Raw genomic sequence first — 8,111 nt, forward strand, 5'->3', positions numbered from 1 at the left:
GAGGATCCTCCGTCAACCAAAATTCGATTTACCCTTTCATCGCGCATATAGCCAACTAGGTACAATGGGCGGTTATGAGGAGTGTCACCTAGCAAAAGATCGTCATTTGTGAACGTGACCTTTTCCTCACAAGCATTAACTTCTTGAGGAGTGGACTCAATGGGTTTTTTCGAAGATGGCGCCAACGGTAGGTCATCACTCTTTTCTTCCCCTTTGTCAGCATGGCAACAAGAGGCATCAATGCCCTCATGGGAAATCTTCGTGCGGAAAAAACGTGGTAAGAACTCCTCCAAGGTTACTGAATGTCGTGGCTTTTGAGGGTGGTGCATCTCCACTTTTGCTTTCTTCAAATGCCTAACTGGATTCTTTTTCATTGGTCTTTTTACCATCATCTTCCTTGTTGGTTGTTCTACTGATTATTTTCGTGGGCTCCTTTTGTGGCACCTACGACGAGTCACCAACGTCCAACCTTCATCATCATCAGGTTGATTGACTTCAGCTTTGTCGCTCTCCAGTAATTCTTCATCTTTACTTTCTTTAAAACCACATAAGTCATTTGGACTGAATGAGCCAAAGGTGATGGAGACTTGGTTTGCGCTTGCTTTCTCATCTTCAAGCACGATCTTCTTTTCGCGAGCCAAATCCATGACTTTATCCTTGAAGACAAAGCATTTCTCCATAGGGTGGCTTACAAGTCGGTGATATTTGCAGTAGTTTGGGTCATTTGTTTTCCCAGCTTCATTTGGTCGCTTCATCTCCGGAAGCCTGATGAGATTTAACTCGAGGAGTTCTTCGAAAATGGCTGGCACATCAGAATCCAGGAATGGGTACTCTTTCTCCATCATTTCTTTTAGAGTCAACTTTCCACTTGGCTTGTCTTGAAAAGAAGTGGATTTCATACTCTGCGTCTTGCTCACCTTCGTCGTGAACTTCATAGGTGACGTATTGACATTCATAGCTTCTTTGCTTTCAGACTTGGGTACTAACTTGCCCCACTTCCTGACTTCTTGCTTGTCATTCGCTTTGCGAGGTTCATAGATGGGCAGCCTTTCATTTCCAGCGGAGGCCATGCTCAATTCCATGTCATTGGCACGAGTTGCAAGTTCTTCAAATGTGCTAGGCTTGATACCTTGCAAGATGTAGCGCAATCCCCAATGCATGCCTTGGATGCACATCTCTATGCCTAAAGCTTCCAAGGTGACATCGAGGATGCTTTCCACATCAGCATAGAACCTGGAGTTAGCAGCCTTGGTGGATGTTGATCTGGAGTTGATTTTCTTTGAAGCCATTTCAATGTTCTTGAACTTTGGTGATTGAAAAGTTGAGATGAGAGGTAGAGATTATCCCACTGGGCGTGCCAGAATTTGTAGACAATAAATTTGGTTCGAGAAAATAAAATCAAGACCGAAAAATATTGCAACAATCGTAGTATTTTATTTCAAATATTTGAGTGTTACAATCTCTATGAATCCTCTGATTCTTCTTTCCAATGGTAAATAAATTCAAGGGCCTTGGAGCTTGATCTTGAATATATGTTTGTTGTCACGAACGATGATCTTGTTCTTGAGCTTGAGCTTGATTGCTTGAACTTGACATTGATTTGTTCTTCGTTCTTGAACTTGAACTTGATTTCTTCTTCGTTCTTGAGCTTGAACTTGATTTCTTGAACTTGAACTTGAAGCTTGAAACTTGTGGAGGAATTTGCAGCGTTTGATCCACGAGCTCTTTCTTGCTTCTTTTTATAACTTCTGGTGTCTTTTCTGAGTTATGAAGACCCCTATTTATAGTTGTGGAAGGGAGGAGTTGTGGTAAGAACAAACTCTTTCCGACAAATCAAATTGAAGTGTGACATGGCCTCATTTGATTGGCCAGAACATGTCACTTGCACACGTGGCGCGATTTCATTGGCCTTTTAGTGTGACTGGGCATGCCTTGTCATTTTGACACGTGGCATGGTCCTATTGGCTCTTCCGCTTGACTTGGCGCGCCACGTCATTTGACACGTGGCACTGGGCCTCTAGGAAAATGATATCTTGGGCCTAATGAGGTGGGCTCATCATTTGTAGCCCAATTAAATAGACTAGCCCAGTCAATATTTATTGGACTTAAATAATTAATTCAATTATATTAGCCCATAATATTTATTTGGACTAGTATATTTAAAATATAATCCACATAATTTATTGAATTTGAATCTAATAAATTTTACATGTCTACAGTATGTTATTGCATTTATATGTAAAAAGTGAGGGTGAGAGAAAGAAGAAAAAAAAAAGGGTCGGATGAATAAGTACTCAAGTAACGGAGAGATATATTTGATTTGTTCTTTTCCTTTTTTTCAATTTCTTCTCTTTTTCTATTTCTTTTTTGTTTCCTTCTCTTTTAAGTTTTGATTAATTTTATTGAGGAATTGAAAACTACCAAATTTATGAAACATAGGTTTGAACAATTAATAGTAAGAAATAAAATATCAAGAAAGACGCCTTAAAGAAAGAAAGAAAGCAAGCGACATCTTAGGTTTACATTTCCAGGCTTTTACCTTATAATTTTTTTTTCCCATTTTAAATTTTGTTTTTTCCTAATTCAAGTCACATATATTGTTCTAAATGATTTTAATTCATGGATTGTTTCAGATTTAACCTGGAATATCAGTTCCGTCAAAAAATATTTATATAGGTCTGAAATAATTATGCATGGAAAGATTTTTTTCTATAAAAAATTTCATCATATAAATTTAAAAGAAGTATGAAAAGATGGTAAAATCACGTAAACATGGTTGATTAGAATTTTATATGTTTAACAAAATTATAACATTACTATTTAACTATATTCTTATATTTTTTATAACCGCGCGAAGCCCGAGCAAATATACTAGTCCTAAATAATACTCCTACTCTTATAAGTATGATTCTCAAGGTGAATTAAACATATATGATATCCACATTAGAGTCAGATTAAATTTGGATTCACAAGGTAAATCCTACATAGAGTAAAATATTTTCTGGTAGGCGGGCGGGCTAAGCCCCCTACTTAAGATTCTTCATATGTAAAAATAGCACGAGCTAGCCAGTTTTCGGACTGGTCATTCAAAAATAGTCATCACTTGCAAAGTAATTGAAAAATAGTCACTATTTTACCGCAACACGAAAAGTTCCAGCATAATATAATGGAGATCGGTGCACCTGTGTATGAACTTCCAGCATATTATGCTGGAACTCCAACACGGGGAAAGTTCCAGCATAATATACTGGAGATTGGAGCACCCGTATATGAACTTCTAGCATATTATGCTGGACCGGTATATTATACTGGAACTTTAACAGAATATACTGGAATTCCAGTATAATATATTGGAGTTCCAGTATACTTATGCTGGAACTCCAGTATATTATACTAGAGTTCTAGTATATTATACTGGAATTCTAGTATATTATGTTAGAGTATTTTTCGGATTTTGAAGATTGTTTTTGTTCAAATTTATCTTTACATGAAAAGTGGCTAAATTTTTATTACTTTTGAAACTGTGGCTATTTTTTAATGACCACTTGTAAATCTGGATATTTTTGAATTTCTCCCAATTCATATGGTTAATTTTATGTTGTTGTGAGGTTTTGGTTACACAAACTACTATAGGCTAGCTACTTCTAGCTTTTATACGGGCCCTTTCACGTTGGTGTAGTTTTAGATTGTATTAGTATTGAATGAACATATCAAACAAAGACGAGCAGTCCTTCTCTAGCCCGGAAAAGCAACAACTCTAGAAACTAGGGCTTTGTTCACCTTTGGACACGTGATTTTATCTATACTGTATTAAAAGAACGAAAACCTTTAGCGAAATGTCGTTTGTCTTTTTTACCTCTTAAAACATAATTTGACATCGGATAATATTGTCATTTAGCGATTCCCCAAATATTTAGAATATTAAAATCAAATAAAATTTAGTTTATTAATTTTTTCCTTATTTACATTAGGTTTAGGCCTTTAAAATCAATTAAAAGATTTTCTTATTCTAACAAAAAGAGAAATAGGGAACTTAAAAAACTGACCTAACGATAATTAGGTAAACATGGAAACTTGAACAATTCTAATTTATCGCAACATAGATAACGACAAAAGCAAATAGAGTTTCTCTAATTAACTATTAATTCTAACAATTTATGAAGATTAAAGTGGCTGATCTCTTATTTAATTTAAATAAAGTTAAACTGGTTCTCTAACATCAGTAAGTCAACATCTTCCTATTGCAAATAACAATAGTAAAACATGTACAAGTTTAGGACTAAAATAATATATTTAGGTCTTTAAAATTAAATATCACTCACTTTAAATATGATTCTGAGCATCCATTATTTTAATTAAAATAATTCGTTCTTCTTTATTGTATGTCATTGATGGTTAATTTTTTTAAATTTTCATTTATCTTTTTGTAATCCTAGAGGGAGTGAAGTTATTGTACTTATGTTCTGCTTTTTTAACTTAACATTAGTTTTACGAGTAATTTTTTTTTTTTTTTTTCATTTGGAAAGGTGAAACTAGAAGCTCAATGCCATAAGTTTACTCTTTGTGGATTGCAGATAGAATTGACAAAAAAAATTAAAAATATTAAATTTTAAAAAATTGTTACTTGCATGTTGCTTTGTAAAAGTCTAGGTGAGGGTTGTTCAGACAATATGTTTCTATTTTGATTTAAATAAATAATTTATTTATATTTGGTTTAGACCAAATCTAAAGTCTAAAGTCAGTGGGCAAATTAAAATTTAAGATTAAATTGTCATTACAATTAGTTTCTTTGTAATTTTTGATTTGTTTACACATGTATGTTTATTTCTGATTTGTTTCATAGTAATTTGTTTAGGTTTTGCTTATTTGTTTTATAATTTGTCTAGGTTTAGTTTAGAATGAATACCAAAGCCATTGTGGACTCCAAACCTTGTGGTCATTGTGAAATTTATTAACTTTAATTTGTTAAAATTGAAATAACCATGTGTTATACGAAAGCTCACATAGCAACGTTAAATAAAAATAATTCATACGAGAAAAGAAAAATATATAAAGAGATACAATAATATGATTTGGTCACTTGATTTATACAGGAGCAATTCACTCAGAAAAATAGTACACAAACCTTTTCCTCCAAAAGGAATAGCCAAATAAGAAATAGATTATATATTTTTCTTTTAAGAAAAGTAACAAAGTAATTGTGGCAAATTTTTTGCCCATACTTCAAAGGAAAATTAAAACTCAAACAGGATAAATTAGGTCAGATACAACATCATAATAAATTATTATTTTATGCAATAAAATATATATAATTATAATTACTACTAAATAACTAACTCATCTAAATCCTTCGTCTTTGAAAATTTAGAAAATATTCAATTACTTTGGATTCATCTATTGTGTTAATTAAAAATATTTATTTTTTATTCAAAAAATTATTGCATATATCTCGACGTCAATTGTTATATCACATAATTTATTCTTATTTTATGTTTTGCACGTGTTTTTAATAATAGACGCAAAACACACGTATATCGCACGTACGTAAAAACTAGTATTTGCAAAAGGTGAAAATAAAAGGCAAACCTTCTTTTTAATAGTGCCACGAGTTACTTACCTTCTAATCACAAGAAGGTAAAGAAATCTTGTTTTTTTATTTAAGCTTTGTGCACCGATTATGTATGAAGTTTTACATTGTTAGATTAAATTAGTGTATCGCAACAGGTAACTTAGAAATTATAGTAATAGTGTACAATTTTTACAAATCGTCATATACAACTAAAATCTAAATAAAAATACTGTATTAGTTGTTTTTAAATTTGGAAAAATACTAGCTATGTCCATTTATAAGTAGCTTATTACAAAAATTGGCCAATTCCTAAAATATTACCAATATTAGCTAATTAGCTATTAATAGCCAAGAAAAGGTCAAAGTTTTGCTTTCTTTTGAGTGAGTGTTATTAGAATAGATTGAGTACATCTTAAGGAGCTTAAAATATCAGTTGGGAGGTTTGAATTGAAAATTCGAAGTAGAAGATGAATATGAAAAAAATGATATGATCACACTGTGTATTCATATTTGTATCAAATGTGTATCACATGTATATCCATGTATACCTGCGTGTGAGATACATGTGTTGCAGAAGAATTTTTTACACTTGATTTTAACTACGAATCTTGATACTAAATCAGTCCAAATCACCTCCAATCTTCCTCAAATTTTATATATTGACTCATCTATATGTTTTCAATGAATCTCAACCATACCAATTGAAAAAAGTCATTTTTTGCTTAGATTTTTGGAAACTTATACATATTTTTTTTGTATTTTATCACCTTATTTGCAACCTCATCCACGAAAATTTCTTTTCGCCTTGCATCTAATGTTGTTAATCACGCTTAAAAATATGAAAGGAGATCTTTGTGTGTGATTCTTGGAGAACGTTATTTCTTTGCATTTTTAATTTTTATATTTGGCTGTTTGGGTAAGTATAAGATTAATGACTAAAGATTGGTAAGTTAGAACTTCTTTGAAATATTTCCGTAAGATTTCCTAATAATACTTTTGCAGAGTACTTTAATTCAATATACAATCAATTCATAGTCTCTATAATAATACTTTATTATAGCAATCAAAAAATTTCGGAACACACGTGGCTGTTGCCCACAAATTATTTTCGTTAAAAAGGAATCTGCTTATTGCTTCACCCAATATGCCCTTGGTCGGCCATGAAAAGAGCAAAAGAACTTTGGGCATTGGACATTGTGCTATTTATATAAATAGCCAAAATTCTCGGCAGTTTTAGCTCAGAAAGGAAGAATGAGGAGGCATCAGAGAGAGAGAGAGAGATGGGATTTTCTGTAAAGGGTGGTTGCCCTCTCTCCGCTTTATATCCATGATTTCTCCATTGTTAAAAAACCAACAACCCTTTGGAAAAAAAGAACAAGAAAAGGAAAATATTATTTGCACAAATAGCCATTTTCGTCAACAGAAAAGTTTTCTCCGTCAATTTGGTTACCCTTGAATCTCTAGAAAAAGGGGCTATTATGCTCTTCCTTTTTCTGTTTCTGCTGTTACAATAGCTGATTTTGCACAAGTAGCCACTTTTATGTCCCTTTGTATTTACGAAGGTGACAACTGATTTGCTCAAATAGGATACTGAAATGGGCTGTGATGATGATTTGCTTCTTTCTTTCTGGGCTATATCTACTTTACATGCGTTGAGAAAAAACCGACCCGTATCTTGGCGGGGCGACCCGTGTATGGCAACAATTTGCAAACCGGTGTCTGCAGCCATGGCGTGTGTCTGCTTTCTCTTTGCATGTTCATGGGATATACAGCAAAATCTGAGCCCTAGATATCCTTCTTGGGTTCTTTAGTTTTTTCTTGAAAATCCAATATTCAGATGCAGTTTCCGATCAATTATTTAGCTCAAAAGTTGAGGCATTTGGAGAAAAAAATGGGATTTTTAGCTCAAAAAATGAGGCAATTGGAGAAAAATGAGATTTTTTAGCTCACAAATGAAGTAATTGGGGAAAAAATCGGGATTTTCAGCTCAAAAAATGAGGCAATTGAAGGAAAAAAGAGATTTTTTTAAGCTTAGAAATGAGGTAATTGGAGAAAAAAAATAGGGGGTTTTAGCTTAAAAATGAGGGNATATTAGCCCATAATATTTATTTGGACTAGTATATTTAAAATATAATCCACATAATTTATTGAATTTGAATCTAATAAATTTTACATGTCTACAGTATGTTATTGCATTTATATGTAAAAAGTGAGGGTGAGAGAAAGAAGAAAAAAAAAAGGGTCGGATGAATAAGTACTCAAGTAACGGAGAGATATATTTGATTTGTTCTTTTCCTTTTTTTCAATTTCTTCTCTTTTTCTATTTCTTTTTTGTTTCCTTCTCTTTTAAGTTTTTGATTAATTTTTATTTGAGGGAATTGAAAAACTACCAAATTTATGAAACATAGGTTTGAACAATTAATAGTAAGAAATAAAATATCAAGAAAGACGCCTTAAAGAAAGAAAGAAAGCAAGCGACATCTTAGGTTTACATTTCCAGGCTTTTACCTTATAATTTTTTTTCCCATTTTAAATTTTGTTT

Source organism: Nicotiana attenuata, chromosome 6 (assembly GCF_001879085.1).
Source record: "Nicotiana attenuata strain UT chromosome 6, NIATTr2, whole genome shotgun sequence".
Classification (NCBI taxonomy): domain Eukaryota; kingdom Viridiplantae; phylum Streptophyta; class Magnoliopsida; order Solanales; family Solanaceae; genus Nicotiana; species Nicotiana attenuata.